The sequence below is a fragment of the Giraffa tippelskirchi genome, chromosome 6 (assembly GCF_054371585.1).
Source record: "Giraffa tippelskirchi isolate mGirTip1 chromosome 6, T2T-mGirTip1v1.2.pri, whole genome shotgun sequence".
In the NCBI taxonomy this organism is placed as follows: Eukaryota; Metazoa; Chordata; class Mammalia; order Artiodactyla; family Giraffidae; genus Giraffa; species Giraffa tippelskirchi.
Window position 1 is genome coordinate 110,640,419 of NC_137280.1, and position 20,997 is coordinate 110,661,415.

General features: G+C 39.3%; 1 protein-coding gene across 9 annotated transcripts in view; it reads left to right on the forward strand.

Annotated features, from left to right (window-relative positions):
• The window catches only part of LOC145509796 (uncharacterized), an 889,905-nt gene that overhangs the window by 178,997 nt on the left and 689,911 nt on the right, over positions 1-20,997 (forward strand). The window lies entirely within an intron of this gene.

Below are 20,997 nucleotides of genomic sequence, written 5' to 3' on the forward strand. Positions count from 1 at the left end.
AGTCTCATCACCATGATAACAAAAAGAGAATGATAAATATGTGAGGCCATAGATATGTTAATTAGCTTGATTGTGTTGATTATTTCACAATGTGTACATATAATAAATCATCAAGTTGTACATCTTCAATATACAACATTTTAAATTGTCAATTATACCTCAGCAAAGCTGGAGGTGGGGAAAGAAAATAAAATGAGAAAGTAAGTGAGCTGAATTCTAAAGCTATGAAGAGGATAATTAATTGAAGAACTTTGTAACTTACTCCTGATCCACATTTTAAATTGCAGAGTTAATAAACCAGGACTAGAAATCTCCAAAGAATAAAGTGGAATAGACACAAGTTTGACTTATAAATGGGAAGAACAGGGGTAGTGAAAAACTAATTTAGAGGTTAAAAATAACATATATTACAGTAACTGGTAAGAAGTATCTACTATTTTTCTACATGTCCTTAAATTTATCTCTGTGTTCTGAGCAACTTGAAGTTATTTTTCCATTTTCCTGCCGTGCTATAGGCTGTTGGTGGAAACTGACATGCAAGAAAGTAGAGGGTCAAGAAATGAGCGGACTCGGTCCCACCACTTCATGGCAAATAGAAGGGGAAAAGGCGGAAACATTGACAGTCTTCTTCTTCTTGCTCTCTAAAATCACTGTGGATAGTGACTGCAGCCATTAAATCAGAAAAAGCTTCTTGGAAGGAAAGCTTATGACAAACCTAGACAGTGTGTTGAAAAGCAGAGACATCACTTTGCCAACAAAGGTCAAAAACAGTTGTGACAGCTGGACAGTAAAAAAGGCAGAGCACCAAAGAATTGATGCCTTGAACTGTGGTGCTGGAGAAGACTCCTTCAAGTGTCTTGGACAGCAGGGAGATCAAACCAGTCAATCTTATAGGAAATCAAAGCTGAATACTCATTGGAAGGACTCATGCTGAAGCTGAAGCTCCAATATTTTGGTTACCTGATGTGATGAGCTGATTCATTGGAAAGACCCTGATGCTGGGAAAGATTGAGGGCAAAAGGAGAAGAGGGCATCAGAGGATGAGATGGCCAGATGGCATCACTGATTCAATGGACATGAACTTGGGCAAACTCTGGGAGATGTTGAGGGACAAGGAGGCCTGGCTTGCTGCAGTCCTTGGGGTCACAAAGAGCTGAACCTGACTGGGTGACTAAACAAAAACAACAGAAATCAGTCATGATGTGTGTCTACTAACTGAAAGTGAGTACTCATTTCCAAAGATTCCATACCTGGTGCTCTGAATACATCTTGTAATATTAATATCAATATTGTTAATTTTTCTAAATCAAACACCCTTTGTTGTGTCTGTTGGAAAGCTCAGTTTCTGTCAGTAGAGAGTACTGAAGTGGTCCTGTTTGCTTTTTGTCTGTGTGGCATTCATTCCTCTTCTTGTAAAGTATCTAGATTTCCCACTGAGGATCTATCCTTTCCTGGCCATGGCCTGGGCATGTGATATTGGCTGTTTCAATCAGATTTACATTAGGGAATTTAAATCTGAAATAGAAATATCAGCCAGAAACTAGTTTCCCCCGCTACTAAGCCCTGATGAAACATTCATTGATTTTCTCCTATTTGTGATCTCGGAAGTGCCTTGGTTTTTCATTTTTCTGAGGTAAAATACTTGTGTTGAGTCTATATGCATGCATGCTAAGTCACTTCAGTCATGTCCAACTCTTAGCAACCCTATGGACTGTAGCCTGCCAGGCTCCTCTGTTCGTGGGATTCTCCAGGCAAGAATACTGGAGTGAGTCACCATGCCCTCCTCCAGGGGATCTTCCCAACCCAGGGATCAAACCCATATCTTCTGCTGCTCCTGCATTACAGGCAGATTCTTTACCACTGAGTCACTGGGAATCCCTGTGTTGAGTCTATGAGATACCAAATACAGTCAAAGCTGGAGCCTCAAGGTTGAGGAGTATCAATCTCTTGTTGCCAGAAAGATATACCTAGTGAAGTTAGGTATGGCTTGGCAATGTGTTGTGGGCTATTTGGAGATGTAGTCAAGCAAATGTGTTCATAGGACTTTACAATGTCCCTTATGGCAATAGTGCTTTTATTCTCATCCATTAATACATGGTCTATTCCTGAAGTAAACACTTCTTAGTGTACTTTTAACTGAAAAATTGAATCTAGTTACTGTTACTCCAGAGTAGAGTGAATTCGGTCAAAGAAGCTTCTGGATTTTGATTACTGACCTACTCTTTTAGAGTTCACTCTTTGTCATTCAGTAAACATTCACAGAGTATATGTTATATACAATACACTGTGCTATGGCCTAATGGAGCTTCATTTTAGCACATTTTGATATGAGCAAAATGAAGAGCTTTGCTAGGGAGAAACCTATAAGATTCGAGGAAAAATGTCATTTCAGACAGATAATGATCCATGAAGTTTTAAAGACTTTTAAGAGGTTGTGGTTCCATAAAACAACTGTCCTTGTTAACAGTTCCCAAATACAGTATAGCATTTACCTTCATAAGATCTCAAAAGATTCTCTTATTAATCAACCTTAATTTTTCTCCTAAAATCCATTTCTGCCTTCTCTCCAATCATTGCATCTATAGAATAACTGATTCTGTGTGATAATCCTTCATTTAGCTAATAGTGTTAATGAAAAATCCTTTATATATTTAAGACAGTTACTAAGCCACTTTTCAGCCTTTTCCCTCTGTAGGCTAAATAATCTAATTTTGTCAACCTTTATATCATAATTAAACTAAAGATTACTTTAGAAGAGTTTAATTACATTAGTGAAATATCCTCCAATCAAACCAGGTGTCTGGTGAGGAGATCTGTAGTTAGTAGCTTTGTAAAGCTAAAGAGGTTTCCAATTATGTGCTATTCTGTGCTATAAACTTCCATCTGGCAGAGATCTGGAGGAAACAAGAAAAACAGTCACAACTATTGGCTCTCAGTGGGGCTTGACACCTGAGTGAACCACCAAAAACAGATCAAATCATGCCCCACTGATTAAAAAGTTCCCAAGTACAGGATATTCAGTGGGTTTTGCAGTAATATGCTAGAAAATCAGCTTTCAAATCAAGCTGGAATCTGGTATCTGCTCAGTGAAACTGAGAACTACCTTAAAATTATGAGGCTAAGTGATTTCAAGATAATATCACGTGTCTTCTGCCCTCTTGAGGACAGTAGCAGGGGTCATGGTCCATTGCTGTATGACCTTGCCACTTTGCCATGAATCAAGGTACAACTCTGCCATCAGTGCATGGTCCCCCCTTATTCTTAGGGTACACATTTCAAGATCCCCACTGGGTGCCTGAAACCGTGTGTGACGTCGTTGTTGCTGTTCAGATGCCAACTCATGTCCGACTCTGCGACTAAATGGGCTGCAGCATTCTAGGCCTCCCTGTCTCTAACCTTCTCACAGAGTTTGCCCAAGTTCATGTCCATTGAATCAGTGATGCCATCTAACCATCTAATCCTTTGTGACCCTCTTCTCTTTTTGCCTTCAATCTTTCCCATGCTTGCATGCTAAATTGCTTCAGTCCTATCTGGCTTTGTAACCCTATGGACTGTAGCCCAGAAGGCTTTCCTATCCATGGGATTTGCTAGACAAGAACACTGGAGTGGGTTGCCATTCCATCCTCCAGGGGATCTTCCCAACCCAGGGATCGAACTTGTGGCTCCTGCATTCAGTGGGTTTTTTACTGCTGAGCTACGGAGGAAGTCCCATCTTTTCCATAGTCACCTATATCAGTTCAGTTAAGTTCAGTTCAGCTGCTCATTCATGTCTGAACCTTTGTGACTCCATGGACTACAGCACGCCAGGCTTCCCTGTCCATAACCAATTCCCAGAGTTTACTCAAACTCATGTCCATTGAGTCAGTGATGCCATCCAACCATCTCATCCTCTGTCGTCCCCTTCTCCTCCTGCCTTCAATCTTTCCTAGCATCAGGGTCTTTTCCAATGAGTCAGTTCTTCGCATCAGGTGGCCAAAGAATTGGAGTTTCAGCTTCAGCATCAGTCCTTCCAATGAATATTTAGGACTGATTTCCTTTAGGATGGAATGGTTGGATCTCCTTGCAGTCCAAGAGACTCTCAACAACAGTCTTCTCCAATGCCACAATTCAAAAGCATCAATTCTTCGGTGCTCAGCATTCTTTATAGTCCAAACATCACATCCATACATGATGACTGGAAAAACCATAGCTTTGACTAGATGGACCTTTGTTGGCAAGGTAATGTCTCTGCTTTTTAATGTGCTGTCTAGGTTAGTCATAGCTTTTCTTCCAAGGAAGAAGCATCTTTTAATTTCATGGCTGCAGTCACCATCTGCAATAATTTTGGAGTCCCCCAAAATAAAATCTGTCACTGTTTCCCTGTTTCCCCATCTATTTGCCATGAAGTGATGGGACCAAATGCCATGATCTTAGTTTTTTGAATGTTGAGTTTTAAGCCAACATTTTCACTCTCCTCTTTCACTGTCATCAAGAGGCTCTTTATTTCTTTTTCACTTTCTGTCATAAGGGTGGTGTCATCTGTGTATCTGAGGTTTTTGATATTTCTTCTGGCAATCTTGAGTCCAGCTTGTGCTTCATCCAGTCTATCCTTTCTCATGATGTACTCTGCATATAAGTTAAATAAGCAGGGTGACAATATACTGCTTTCCCTATTTGGAACCAGTCTGTTGTTCCATGTCCAGTTCTAACTGTTACTTCTTGACTTGCACCCAGATTTCTCAGGAGGCAAGTCAGGTGGTCTGGTATTCCCATCTCTTTAAGAATTTTCCACAGTTTGTTGTGATCCACACAGTCAACGGCTTTGGCATAGTCAACAAAGTAGAAGTAGATTTTTTTTCTGGAACTCTCTAGCTTTTTTGATGATCCAATGGATGTTGGCAGTTTGATCTCTGGTTCCTCTGCCTTTTCTAAATCCAGCTTCAACACCTGCAATTTGAAGGTTCACGTACTGTTGAAGCCTAGCTTGGAGAATTTTGAGCATTACTTTACTAGCACGTGAGATGAGTGCAACTGTGCGGTAGTTTGAACATTCTTTGGCATTGCCTTTCTTTGGGATTGGAATGAAAACTGACCTTTTCCAGTCCTGTGGCCATTGCTGACTTTTCCAAATTTGCTGGAATATTGAGTGCAGCACTTACACAGCATCATCTTTTAAGATTTGAAATGTCTCAACTGGAATTCCATCACCTCCCCAAGCTTTGTTCATTGCAATGCTTCCTAAGGGTCACTTGTCTTCACATTCTAGGATGTCTGGTTCTGGGTGAGTGATCACACCATCGTGGTTATCTAGGTCATAAAGATCTGTTTTGTATAGTTATTCTGTGTATTCTTGCCACTTCTTAATATCTTCTGTTAGGTCCATACCATGTCTGTCCTTTATTGTGCCCATCTTTGCATGAAATTTTCCCTTGGTATTTCTAATTTTCTTGAAGAGATCTTTAGTCTTTCCCATTCTGTTGTTTTCTTTGCATTGATCACTCACAAAGGCTTTCTTATCTCTCCTTGCTATTCTTTGGAAGTCTGAATTTAAATGGGTATGTCTTTCCTTTTCTCCTTTGCCTTTTACTTCTCTTCTTTTCTAAGCTATTTGTAAGGCCTCCTCAGACAACCATTTTGCCATTTTGCATTTCTTTTTCTTGGGGATGGTCTTGATCACTGCCTCCTATACAATGTCATAAACCTCCATGCCTAGTTCTTCAGGCACTCTGTCTATCAGATATAATCCCTTGAATCTATTTGTCACTTCCACTGTATAATCATAAGGGATTTGATTTAGGTCATACCTGAATGGCCTAGTGGTTTTCCCTACCTTCTTCAATTTAAGTCTGAATTTGGCAATCAGGAGTTCATGATCTGAGCCACAGTCAGTTCCTGATCTTGTTTTTGCTGCCTGTATAGAGCTTCTCCATCTTTGGCTGCAAAGAATATAATCAATCTGATTTCTGTATTGACATCTGGTGATGTCCACGTGTAGAGTCTTCTCTTGCGTTGTTGGAAGAGGGTGTTTGCTATGACCAGTGCGTTCTCTGGCAAAACTCTATTAACTTTTGCCTTGGTTCATTCTATTCTCCAAGGTCAAATTCGCCTGTTACTCCAAGTATTTATTGACTTCCTACTTTTGCACTCCAGTCTCCTATAATGAAAAGGACATCTTCTTTGGTTCTTAGCTTTAGAAGGTCTTGTAGATCTTCATAGAGCCATTCAACTTCAGCTTCTTCAGTGTTACTGGTTGGCACATAGTCTTAGATTACTGTGATATTGAATGGTTTGCCTTGGAAACAAACAGAGATCATTTGTCGTTTTTGAGATTGCATTCAAGTACTGCATTTCAGACTCTTTTGTTGACTATGATGGCTACTCCATGTCTTCTAAGGGATTCTTGCCCATGCTGCTAAGTTACTTCAGTCATGTCCGAATCTGTGCGACCCCAGAGACGCCAGCCCACCAGGCTCCCCTGTCCCTGGGCTTCTCCAGGCAAGAACACTGGAGTGGGTTGCCATTTCCTTCTCCAATGCATGAGAGTGAAAAATGAAAGTGAAGTCGCTCAGTCATGTCTGACTCTTCACGACCCCATGAACTGCAGCCTACCAGGCTCCTCCGTCCATGAGATTTTCCAGGCAAGAGTACTGAAGTGGGATGCCATTGCCTTCTCTAGTAGTAGATATAATGGTCATCTAAGTTAAATTCACCCATTCCAGTCCATTTTAGTTTTCAGATTCTTAAAATGTTGATGTTTACTCTTGCCATGTCCTGTTTGACCACTTCCAACGTTCCTTGATTCATGGACCTAACATTCCAGGTTGCTATGCAGTATTGCTCTTTACAGCATCGGACTTTACTTTCACACCAGTCACATCCACAACTGAGTGTTGTTTTTGCTTTAGCTCCATCTCTTCATTCTTTCTGGAGTTATTTCTCCACTGATCTCCAGTAGCATATTGGGCACCTATCACCCTGGAGAGTTCATCTTTCAGTGTCCTCTATTTTTTGCCTTTTCATACTGTTCATAGGGTTCTCAAGGCAAGAATACTGAAGTGGTTTGCCATTCCCTTCTCCAGTGGACCACATTCTGTCAGAACTCTCCACCATGACCCGTCTGTATCGGGTAGCCCTACACCAAGATGGATGGGTCATGGTGGAGAGTTCCCTGTATATACCATATTTTTTCCTAAAACCATGAGTATTACCCTGTATTAGGCTTCCCTGGTGGCTCTGTGATAAAGAATCTCCCAGCCAATGGAAGAGACACAGTTTCGATCCCTGAGACAGGAAGAGCCCCTGGAGAAGGAAATGGCTACCCACTCTAGTATTCTTGTCTGGGAAATCCCATGGACAGAGGAGACTTGTGGGCTACAGTCCATGGGGTCACAAAATAATCAGACAACACTTAGTGACTAAACAACAACAACAAATTACTCTGTGTTTACCATGTTTTTTTTCCTGTACATGTTTTCCAGTGATAAAGTCTAATTTATAAATTAGATACAGTAAGATATTAGCAACAATAACTAATAATAGAATAGAAGCATTGTTATAATATACTATAATAGAAGTTATGTGAATGTGGTCTCTCTTTCTCTCTCTTACAAAATCTTATTGTACAAATTTAACGTCTTTTCTATCTTAACGAAGTACTTACCTTGCACTGTGGCAATACCTTACCATTTGAGGTGTGATAAGAAAACTGGCACAAACTTCTTTTTCATAATTTCATGGATAGAAGATTCATTCTTACTGTAGATCTCAGCAACCTCAAAAAAACTTTTTTTTCTCTTTGCTTATTAAATCAAGAACTTTCACCTTTCACTTAAAGGAAGTACTTACATCTTCTCTTTGGTATATTCAAATTGCCAACATCACTACTCTTGCACTATAAAGAGGGCCATTATTAAATAAAGAGTTACTTGAATATGTGCACTATGATACTGTAATAGTCCATTTGATAACTGAGAGGGCTAATCAGTTACTAAGGAGCAAGAATACTCCAGACAAAGGGATAATTCATGTCCTGGTGAGAGAGAGCCAGTTGGTTTGAGGTGTCATCACTCTACTCAAAACAGTGTGAAACTTTAAAGTTATGAATTGTTTATTTCTGGAATTTTCCGTGTAATATTTCAGACTGAAGTTGACCATGGGTAACTGAGACCATGGATGGTGAAATCATGGATAAAGGGGGACTAGTTTTCTTTGGCCATAATTGTTCCACACTTTTTAAAAACTACTCATTGGTTTAGTTGTTAAACTAAACCATGTCTGACTCACTCTTGTGACACCATACACTGTAGCTTGCCATGCTTCTCTGGCCATGGAATTTCCCAGGCAAGAATACTGGAGTGGGTTGCCATTTCCTCATTTCCTTCTCCAGGTGATCTTCCCAACCCAGAGATCAAAATCCTGCATTGCAGGCAGATTCTTTAACAACTGAGCCAAAAGGGAAGCCCCACTCATTTCTTTCCTTTAAAATAGCAGATAGATTTTAACATATTCTCTACATATTTTAGACAAAATATATGTTCCAAGTAACTTTATGCCCATCAGTCTCTTTAACCATCTTTATTACTTCCTCTTCTGACTGCTATCTGAATCTGAAAATAGGAAATTATCCTGGTGGATCCCCGCTTCCCTGAAGTGAACATGAAGCTGACCTGAAATTTAAAACAGAAGCTATGTGGCTTCTTAGCTTCAGCTCTTCCTGGGGCTATTGTCCTAAGATGAGATGTCCTGTGGACCAAGACTAGGATGAACCAAGAGAGAAGTCCAAGATGTAGCACTGAAGGGGTCGCTGACTCACAGTTCTGCGAGTGCTAACTCTCAGTGCCTCCTAGCCCCGGCCCTGCAGACTTTGTCCCAGTGGGGTATGCTGGTGGGGTACAGATATATTAGAATGTGGTGAGGGGAGGAAATGATACTTTTGCTGCAATTCTATGGCAGTTTCACCTGTGTATGAATGCAATACAAATTCTGTGGATCCGGGAGAGGGATCTTATGTATCAGCAAACTGTGTAAATCAAGATCACTATTCTGGTCCCTCTGATTTTTCCTCCTCTTTTGTCTTGTTCTGATCCTATGTATTGAATTGTGTTCTCCCAAAATTCATACATTGATATACTAACCTTTAATATAGCAGAATGTGACTGTGGACATAGGGCCTTTAAAGGAGTAATTAAGAGAAAATGAGATCACATAGGTGGGCCCTAATCCAGTAGGACTAGTGTCCTTATTAGAAGAGGGAAAGACCACAGAAATATGTATGCCCAGAGGAAAGGCCATGTGAGGGCACAGGAAGAAGGTGACCATCTGCAAGCCAAGGAGATATGTCTCAAGAGAAACCAAACTTATCAACACCTTCATCTCAGATTTCCAGTCTCCAAAGTGTGAGAAAATACATTTCTGTCATTCAGGCCACTTGTTGTTGAGTAGTTCCATTGCGTCCGACTCTTTGCGACCCCATGGACTGTAGCATGCCAGGCTTCCCTCTCAGGCCAGTAATCTGGTGTTTTTTATGGCAGTCCAAAGCCAAAGAATACAGCTGATCACATAGCCAATGCTGTGCTGGAAAGGTCTTAGTACAAGAAAACGTTCCCTTCCTAGCCCTGCCTACGACCATTCTGGGATATTCAAACATGAACACTTAGTTTATCTTTTTATTTTGTTATTCTTTAAGTTCAAAGAAGCTCTTCTTGAATTAAGGAATCCCTTTATGAGGTATAATTAGAATTTGAGGCCAAGCCAAGAAAAACCTCTGGAGGTTTCTCTTTGCTCTAGGAATAGGAGTATAAATTTTAGTGAATCGGTTCAATATTCTTTAAGTTCAAGGCCTTGCCCAGTTCCTGCTGTTATTACCTACATAAGAAAAGAAATTGACTCGATGTCATTCTTGAATGATGAACCATGCCTTTCTTAAAAACAGGAAGCTAGCTTCTTTCCATTGTGTACATTTAATGATTGGAACCGTTTATTTTTCTTCTCAATTCTCTCACTTAATTTAGGGTTAAACCACACCTATTCTCTTTCCTCTTAAACACACACATATTATATACACACACACACACACACACACACATATATGTATGTATATATATATACAATACATGTAATATAAATCTATTGATTATATATATATATTTATTTATTTGTAATATGTATGTGTGCATACATGCTAAGCCACTTCAGTTGTGTTTGATTCTGTGTGACCCTATGGACTTTAGCCCTCCAGACTCCTCTGTCCATGGTATTCTCTAGGCAAGAATACTGGAGTGGGTTGCCGTGTCCTCCTCCACGGGATCTTCCCAACCAGGGATTGAACCCATGTGTCTTATGTCTCCTGGATTGGCAGATGGGTTCTTTACCACTAGTGCCACTTGGGCAGCCCATATAATATGTATACACAATATATGTTATACATACATATATACACATATATAGATATAAACTTCAATACCAATAAATTACAATATTAAAGAATGGACCAAAATAACATTTTTTTATGGGACAGGCACAAATCTTAATAGTCTGTCAGAAGTTTAGTGGAATTGAGAGCCAGTATAATATGAAAAACCTACTTGACTATAGTTGTAGGGTTGATTCCACAGCTGACTGCGCTCAAATGTCCATATCTATAAAAGGAGTGCATTAGGCTAGATCATCTCTAATTCTGTCATGGAAGAATTCTATAACAAAAGGTGAAATATATATAGTTGGAAAACTAGCTGGTCGTGCACATTATTTGAACCTCCACTTTATCCTCCCAATTTATCCTGAGTTGAAAATTCTAAGTGAACCTGTTACTTATCTAGTGACAATATCCCAGTCATACCGCCAGGTAATCTATACTTCGCATTTGAAATTCACACTCTAAGCCAAGATATTCAAACCCAATACCTCTAGGCCAGGAAGGAATGAGTGGGGTCAGTGGTGAGCTGAAGAGCAGAGCACGTAGACTGTCTGAAGGGTGTACCCAAGATTCTACTCTATGTGATGTGGCTGTTATGAAACATGAGAGGATCCATGGTAGCCAGATATTCAGATTTTCTAAGAGAAGCCTAATATCCAAATTTTAATATGAAATTTTTAAAAAGTTGGCAACTAATACTGGCTTTTAAAAAAATTTTTAGAGGGCAAATAAACATACCCACCATTATTCGGTAATACTCCCGCAGTTCTCAAAGTCAGAGCAATGCAAGCATGAACAAAGCTAGTGGAGGTGATGAAATTCTAGCTGAGCTATTTCATACCCTAAAAGATGATGCTGTGAAAGTGCTGCACTCAATATGCCAGCAAATGTGGAAAAGTCAGTAGTGGCCACAGGACTGGAAATGATCAGTTTTCATTCCAATCCCAAAGAAAGGCAATGCCAAAGGATGCTCAAACTACTGCACAATTGCACTCACCTCACATACTAGCAAAGTAATGCTCAAAATTCTTCAAGCCATGCTTCAACAGTATGTGAACTGTGAACTTCCAGATGTTGAAGCTGGATTTAGAAAAGACAGAGGAACCAGAGATCAAATTGCCAACATCCGTTGGATCATTGAAAAAAGCAAGAGTTCCAGAAAAACATCTACTTCTGCTTTACTGAATACACAAAGCCATTGACTGTGTGGATCACAACAAACTGTGGAAAATTCTTGAAGAGATGGGAATAGCAGACCACCCGACTTGCCTCCTGAGAAATCTGTATGCAGGTCAAGAAGCAACAGTTATAACTGGACATGGAATGACAGACTGCTTCCAAATTGGGAAAGGAGTACATCAAGGCTGTATATTGTCACCCTGCTTATTTAACTTATATACAGAGTAAATCATGAGAAATGCCAGGCTGGATGAAGCACAAGCGGGAATCAAGATTGCTGGGAGAAATATCAAGGAGCTCAGATATGCAGATGACAGCACCCTTATGGCAAAAATGAAGAGGAAGTAAAGAGCCTCTTGATGAAAGTGAATGAGGAGAGTGAAAAAGTTGGCTTAAAACTCAACATTCAAAAAACTAAGATCGTGACATCTGGTCCCATCACTTCATGGCAAATAGATGGGGAAACGATGGAAACAGTGACAGATTTTATTTTCTTGGGCTCCACAATCACTGCAGATGGTGACTGCAGTCATGAAATTAAAAGACGTTCGCTCCTTGGAAGAAAAGCTATGACCAACCTAGGCAACATATTAAAAAGCAGAGACATTACCTTGCCAACAAAGGTCCGTCTAGTCAAAGCTATGGTTTTTCCAGTCATCATGTATGGACGTGAGGTTTGGACTATAAAGAATGCTGAGCACCGAAGAATTGATGCTTTTGAACTGTGGCATTGGAGAAGACTGTTGAGAGTCTCTTGGACTGCAAGGAGATCCAACCATTCCATCCTAAAGGAAATCAGTCCTAAATATTCATTGGAAGGACTGATGCTGAAGCTGAAACTCCAATTCTTTGGCCACCTGATGCAAAGAAGTACTCATTGGAAAAGACCTTGATGCTGGAATAGATTGAAGGCAGGAGGAGAAGGGGATGGAAGAGGATGATATGGTGGGATGGCATCACCGACTCTATGGAATGAGTTTGAGTAAGCTGTGGGAGTTGGTGATGGACTGGGAAGCCTGGAGTGCTGCAGTCCATGTAGTCACAAAGAGTTGGACACAACTGTGTGACTGAACTGACTGATGCAAGCATTCCCTGGCACTGGATTCATGATGTCCACCTCTGTGCAATGTCTGTGACAGTGGTTTAAAAACTGTTCCCTCAGAGTCCAGCAGATCCTCAAGGCTTCTTCAGGACTATCTAAGGAATCCTACTAAGAAAGGGACTGTCTTATTATTATTTTGACTGGGCCTAAAATTTCATTTGAACAAAGGGTTGCTTCCACAAATACATGTGAAATGTTTGATATCATATTGATTACATAACAAGCACTACTTAACCGTTAGCTACTACTATTAGTAAAGAGTTTGTAAGACATATTCTGTAGGAATCTTGAGTTAATGCCCTAATTATTCTACCATGTTGTTCTGAAGAAAGACTAGTTTTAAATTTCATGAAACTCAAAAGCATTTTAAAGCATCTTTAAAATTTTTATGATATTCAGAAATAGCTATACCTTATTGTGTAAGGCTTTAATGTGCAAATATCTGAAGAAAGCCTTTGCTATTTTGCAGCTTCACTTTTGCTCTTTTTGCTTTTAGATTAAAACAAAATTTACAGTTTAATTTTTTTTATCTAGGTTACCCACAGCTGGGACTGACTTGGGGGATTTTACCTTTGGATCTGGGACTACAAATACATCCATCAATATTCTATTTCCCAAAGGTATACTAATTCTCATGAATAATCACTACCATCATGGCAAATTTTCAGAGAATATAACTGGATCATTCTCCTGCAATTGCTATAAAGAAAGTCTTATATTAGAAGCTACTTAACTTGATGATCCTGTCACATTCTGGCCCCTGACCTACCTTTCCAGTCTTGCACTCCAACAATGAGGAATATTTCACTTCCTTTCTTTGCTTACAGCATTCTCCGTGCTCAGAATTCTTATTATCTCCCTTCGATTGTCAAAATCTTTTCCATTTTTCAAAGGAGGTTTCAAATTCTGCCTCTTCCAGGAAACTTTCTTATTCCTTCAGTATTATAATCACCTTGCACCAGCCCTGGCGTTTTCTTTCTTTGAGACCTTTTAGTTGTTTATTGTTATCTCTTTTGAAGAACTCACCAAGTCCTTATTTGTGTATGCATGCATTTTATAGTTTCCTACCAGATTTTCTACTTCATGAGGGTATGTATCAATATCAATAGATAATCAACATTTTCTGAAGTAATATTGCGCATGTAATTAAAGAAGGAATGACCTTGTACCTTTGCTTTGAGATATTGACTCTCAGTTCCCTTTTAACTCTCAAGTGCTAAGCCCTTCTGTAGCCAGTGGTTGTAATAGCACCTCACTTATTTTCCTTCAATCACATTGGAGCTCAAGTGATATATGAGGCAAGACGTTTTCTCTTATTTTGTTCTTATCGATATCACCTTCTCTTGGCTCTGTAACATTCCATATTCTCAGTGATATCTTGAGTTCTTAGGTATCCTAGAATGTTCTGGAGACCCCTTGTGAGATTAGGGCAAATTTAGATTGGGAAGCTTACTGTTATTTAATATTGCCAAAATTTCTCACAGAAGGCTGTATAAATGTTGAAATTCACTTTCCTTAGGCATAAGGGAGAACCCTTATAGAATAACCTAAGCACAAAGTGGCTTTCAGACACTGACTCTCTGGTGTATGAGAGCTCACAGATGATAAGTGAACACCTGCATCTCAACAGCCACATGACTGTCATGAAGAACTGGCTCCTCTCTGTCCTACAAACCAGGTGCCCACACATTCCCCTTTATCTAGAAGAGAACCTAGTTATGCTTGTTGTTCCTGTGTAAAGATTAATACTGATCCCTTGCTCCTTCAAAAATTATCTCTGTTTAGATAATAAAGTATATGGTCCCTCTACTCATAAAGTCTGAACTGTCAGTTCAATATTGGAAGCCTGTGAATCAAGAGGGAATCAGGAACTAAACTGGAATGAAGAGAAGACATGCTCCTTAGAGCTGGAACCTCTTTTTTTCTGAGTTCAGTGCATTTAATAGGATCCTGCAATTTAGAGTGATTTCTTATCTTCTTAAGATGTCCCTCATGACTCCACGGAGAAGGCAATGGCAACCCACTCCAGTACTCTTGCCTGGAAAATTCCATGGATGGAGGAGTCTGGTAGGCTGCAGTCCATGGGGTCACTAAGAGTCGGACACGACTGAGTGTCTTCACTTTCACTTTTCACTTTCATGCATTGGAGAAGGAAATGGCAACCCAATCCAGTGTTCTTACCTGGAGAATCTCAGGTATGGGGGAGCCTCGTGGGCTGCTGTCTATGGGGTCTCACAGAGTCGGACATCTGAAGTGACTTAGCAGCAGCAGCAGCAGCATGACTCCACAGGACTATGGCAATGTGTGTTTGTGGAGGTTGGGTATGGTGTGGATGTAGAAGTGGATGCTCCCACTGGTAATATAGAGAGTCACTGATTTTCTTTCATAGTGCAATTGGCACAATTTAACAACTATGTTAGCCAGGGAAATCAATGGCTTTGCCAGACAGTCTTGGTGACAGTGAGATATGACTGAACTGATTCTTGTGGTGGAAGAGGCATCTTTAGGAAATTTTTACCTCCTAGGAGATCCCTGAATTCAACTAAGGGCTCTGGATGATCAGGTGAATCTCTCATTGGCCTTGCTCAGATTACATTATTAACAACAGAATTTACATACCCATTTGTTTTTCTGAGCTCTATACCATAATATTTTAAGCTTGCTTATCCTTCCAATGTCCTTGTGAGCTCATACCTCATCTTTGAGATTTAGAGATTATGCTCTTTTTCTTGGCTATTCAGTGACAGGGCTATGCAGACTGCGTTGAAGACAAAACTCCAGGTGAGTTTGAAAAGAGACAGAGATTTATAATAAAAGAATAGACAGCAGAAGACTTACTTTGAAGTTTGACTTCAAAGTAAGTCAAGAGACTTTGCTCAGATTTCTCAGTTTATTCTTAACTCCCATCTCTACTCCCAATCACACAGTAGATTCTCAACCATGTTATCTGAACACAAACTGATCTAATCAATTGGCTTAGGAGCATGATAACCTGGATATTACCTGGGGGCTAAGGGAAACATCATGTAAAAATTAAAGTCATCAATGATATTTTCTGAGTTTTCTGAATAGATTCTGCAATGCAATGGTTAAAAGCATGAGCCCTGTAGCTAGGGTGGAGAGGGTCACATTCTTATTCCCCCACTTACTGGCTGTGATTCAGGCCAAGTTCCTGTTGTCTCTAAATCTCGGGTCTCCCATCTGTAAAATAAGGATGACAATGCTAATGGTAATGATGAAGAATTTACTTTGTAGGGTTGTTAGGAAGCATTTGTAAGACAATGCAGGTTGAGAATTTAGCACCGTGTCTGTCATGTATGAATGACCGGGTCTTTGTGTTAATCCTGTGTTTCTGATGCTGTGACATCCAGGGCCTTGTTGATCCTGGACAGGCTGCTCCTCCCAGGGCTAGCCAATTACTTGAGATAGTAAATGACTCACTTGCAAGGGTGCTTTCATATGTGCAAACTCATCAGTCCAGAACTCAAACCTCCATCACCCTCTCTCGGGCATAAATTCAGAGCCACTCTTTCTCTGCCTTAATCATCCCATAACCAAGTGTCACACATCTAGGGACAATCCTTATGCCCCAGAGTCCACTGAAATTTTTCAAAGTACCAATCCTAACCTGCTTTTCCTGTCTCATCCACTCCTTCCCCTAGAAGCCACAAGAAAGACTCTTGCCTGCATTTTCCACTTGCTCCTTCTGCCTCCTGACTGACTGGTGCTTCTGTGTTGGCCCCTGTGTGGTAGCAGCATGTCCCTTTCTTTTGGGAACTGTGAATAACTATCTTATCAGTAACAACTTGAATTAGAAGACAGGAGATTTGAGTTCCAGTTTTAAAACTATCACATTTTACTTGAGTAGATTTCTCAGTCAAGGTCACAGATTCCTTGCTATTAAAACAAGTAAATAAAATAATACAATCAGGTTGATAAAAAACATGATTATTAGAAAGATAAAATGAGAATGTATAGGAAAGGATTTTGAAAATATAAGTTGGGAAATATGTTACATAGGGACATCAGTGATCCAATTTGATGAATAAAGAGCCATCTTATTTCCAATAATAAAGAAATGTTGTATATCTCAATCATTTTATGCAGGAAAGATAATGAGGCTAAGCTAATATAGACACCACATCTAGGGAAATACATGCTAAACAATAAATGAACAATGCATGTGATGAATTATGCATGATTTTAAATTAGTTAATGAAATAGATTCATATTAAATGATAATGAAGGATTTCTGGGCCTACTTTTGAGTTTGATGTTAAAGTAAATCACTGTGCTAGAATTCCTCCTGACAGACATGGCAGTGTAAATCTCTCCATGCAGCCTACTCAATGCATCCTCCTTAATGAGGAAGGAGGAAGGTTGGAAGTATTACAGTGCTGAAATACAGAAGTGAAGCTGTGGGTGGATAAGGGACTGAAATATGGAGAAAGAAAATAGCAGGTAGGTGTTTGCTTATGAATGAATGTTTTCAGAAAAGGCACGTACAGTTCAGTCTCCACTGAGGAGCAGGGGCTCTGTTTCCTCCCTGACCTCTACTATCCAATTTTGCCGTTTCTTCTTTTTTGAGGTTTCTTTTGTCATGTGGTGATTTGCCTTCCATGAGTCCTGTTTTCCATGCTTTTTAGCCAGTTAGCTCAGCTGGTGGTAATGAGGCCATCGATCAGTTCTGGAGGCAGCACGGGTGGCGGGGGGTGACATTCATCGTTTGGTGATGTGTTTCCCTGGCTGAAGCCAGCTGTCAGGCTTTCTTGCAAGGATAGTGGATATGTTGTTGTCAGAACCTACTGCCTTCTCTAATTGAATACTCACAACTTCCCTTTGAGCTGGTGTTTACCCTTCATTAGCCAGCAAACATGGGCGACTGGAGGACAAATTTATGGCGAAGGTCCCATTCTAGTAAGCAACCAACCTAGAAAGTAAGATCAAAGCTCTCACTCCAAAGCTTGTGCTCTTATCCAGTGATTACTTCTCAAATGTTTATGTGGTCACAGAGAGATATGGGTAAGAGTAGAACTAAATGCATGAGGAGTATTTGTCATCACTTGGAAAAACTCCAAGTATCTTGTCTATGGCTTTATTTTTATATATGAAAGATGGCACATGCCCATTTGGCTCCCTGTGTTTGTACCTGGTTTTCGTTCTTGACCTTTATAGAGGTAGAAATAAGCAAATGACCAGGCAAACAACTACTAATCCTAGTAATTTATAAGCAACCTCTGTGAAATGAATGAATGCTTCAAATGAACTAGACTTTTTCTTACCCCTGTTGGACTATTATTTTCCTCTTCAGGGATATATACTTCTCTCACCCACAAACTTGGAGACATATCATAGACTGGGGAACTCCTTGATTGTGTTTTGGATCTTCTGGCACTGCTTCAAGATCAAGTTACATTCTTTTTTTTTGATTGAAGTATAATTGATTTATACTATTGTGTTAGTTTTGGGTGAATAGCAAAATAAATCAGTTATATCTATTTTTTCTTTTTCAGATTTTTTTCCATTGCAAACTATTCCTAGATATTGGATATAGTTCCCTGTATTATACAGTAGGACCCTGTTGTTTATTTTTTATACAGTAGTATGTATATGTTAATCTTGAACTCTTAATTTATCCCTCCCTCTTTTTCCCCTTTGGTAACCATAAGTTTGTTTACTATGTCTCTGAGTCTATTTCTGTTTTGTAGACAAGTTTACATGTGCTATTTTTGATACTCCATATAATACAGAGGAATCAGAAAGTACTTTTCTTTTTGTGACTGTCTTATTTCACTTAGCAGGTCCCCAAAGTTCATCCATGTCAGAATGTCCTTCCTTTTGAAGCCTGAAAAATATTCCATTGAATGCATGTACCACATTTTTTTATCCATTCATCAGTCAACGAACATTTGGGTTGCTTCCATCTTTGATCAATTATTGTGACGAGTGCTGGTATGAATACAGGTGTGCAAATAAATATCTGCTCAATAACCTGCTTTCAATTCTTTCGGATATATACCTGGAAGTACAATTGGTGGATCATATGGCCATTCTGCTTTTTATTTTTTGAGGAATCTACAGACTTTTCCCCTAATAGTTGCACCAATTTATAATCTCATCAGTAGTGCACAAGAATACCAATTTGTCCACCTCCTCACCAACACTGGTGATTTTTAAAAAATGTTTTATTTTGTATTGGGGTGTAGCCAATTAACAAACAATATTGTGATAGTCTCAGGTGAACAGTAAAGGGACTCAGCCATACATATACATGTATCCATTCTCCCCCAAATTCCCCTCTCATCCAGGCTGCCACATAACATTGAACAGAGTTCCATCCACAAAACATTGAAAAGAGTTCCAGGTGCTATACAGTAGGTCCTTGTTGGTTATCAGTTATAAAACAGTAGTCTGTACACATTGTTCCCAAACTCCCTAACTGTCCCTTCCCTTTTTTTTTTCTCCAGCAACCCTAATCTCATTCTCAAAGTCTGTGAATCTGTTACTGTTTTGTAGCTAAGTTCATTTGTATAATTTCTTTTTAGATTCCACGTATAAGGCGTGGTATGAAATAATGCCATTTGCAGCAACATGAATGGACGTAGAGGGTTTCATACTGAGTGAAGTAAGTCATACAGAGAAGGAGAAATACCTATTTTTGGTTTTTAAAGGAACCTTTATGCTTTTCTCCATAGAACAGCCATATACCTACTTACGTTGCTACCAGCAGTGTAGGAAGGTTCCCTTTTCTCCACACCCTCTCCAGCATTTATTATTTTTAGACTTTTAATAATGGCTATTCTGACTGATAAATTTCTTCATGTAATCTCCTGATTTATGCAACCATCCACAGATGGGAATTCCTAAGCATTAATTTTCTTAACCACATATTTGGCAGTTAACATTTAAGGAAGAATATTGCTAGCTAATGTTCCTGTCTGTACACTGTGTCCTGCGAATCATTTGTGAAAAAGGGCCACATTATGTTCCTTTTGTCTCCAGCACTGTATATAATGCTTGCTACACAGGAGGTGCTGAGTAAATGCTGCTTATTTCCACCTGGGCTCCACTGGAGAACTCTGAGGAGTTCTGTAAGTTCATCACTTGGAGTATATCTAAGTACTAACTTGATATAGATAACAAATTACAGGTTATGATAAATTTAAGATAATTCCATAGCAATATTGCATGAGTAATGGAAACTGCAGAAGCTGCCTGCCTCTACTTGTGGCTCAGTGAACTACAAAATATTTTATTCTAGTTGAGGAAGCTGATCAGCATTGAAGGGAAGCATAAAGAAGAATCCTGGCTTTGAAGATTCCCGAATCACATGTGCTGATCCCCTCTGTCTTCTCTGTCCCAGGATGCATTCGTTTCCACATATGTCCTGTATATTAACCCTCTTAGGGATTAAGCAAAGTGCGTTTGTTTGCATGTACGTGGGAGTATGATAGTCTCAAAATCCATATTTAATGGATATCTAATCCTCTTAGTTCTATAGTGTTTGTATGTACATTAAAACATAGCTTAGCTAAGAGTAATTATTTGCTTTTTCCACTTTCCCCCTGTAAGTATGAAGAAATCAGGCCCAGGCTTCTTGAAGATTATGCTAGCAGCCAAATCAAAGTCAAGTGGCTATCATTAAAAATCACAATAATCCAAATTATAATAATCAAATAATTGGGTGTTAGGTCAGTGAATTCAGGGAAAGATCAGCTTCAAATTGTTAGCCTGTGATGGTTACATTTCCCCTCAAATTCAGTATATAGAAGTAGATTAATTTTCACCAGGTCTTCTGAATGAGACCTGGTGGGAATAGAAGCTAGTTTTTCCTCTCTGGTATGTTACTTATGTTGTTTGAGTATTTTTCCTCCCTCCCAATTCTTCATAAACACCTACTAACTGATTCCCCATTGTACTTTGGGAATGCATATAATTAAACAAATTTTTTAAAATTAATGGAACAGAAATATTGATTATAGTTTTTTACTCCTTTTTCATATCCTCAGTTATAAATCTATTTCCCATGCATTGTTACTAGAGTCACACATTGTGAAACTTTATGACTTCATTTTAGGATGATTTCTTTAAGATATTCTACTAGAAACATGTGAAAACATGCCTCTGAACATAATGTTTTCAGACAGCATGTATACTATTAATTTTTTGAAAATGCACTTTCTAAAACCTATTACACTTGTCATACTATGATGGAAACATTTACTCCTGGAAATGGTGTTAAGGCCATAAAGACAAGCAGCCCCAGAAGCTGTGTCATTACTGTTACCTTATCTGTACGTACATCCTCTCCTGCCAAACACCA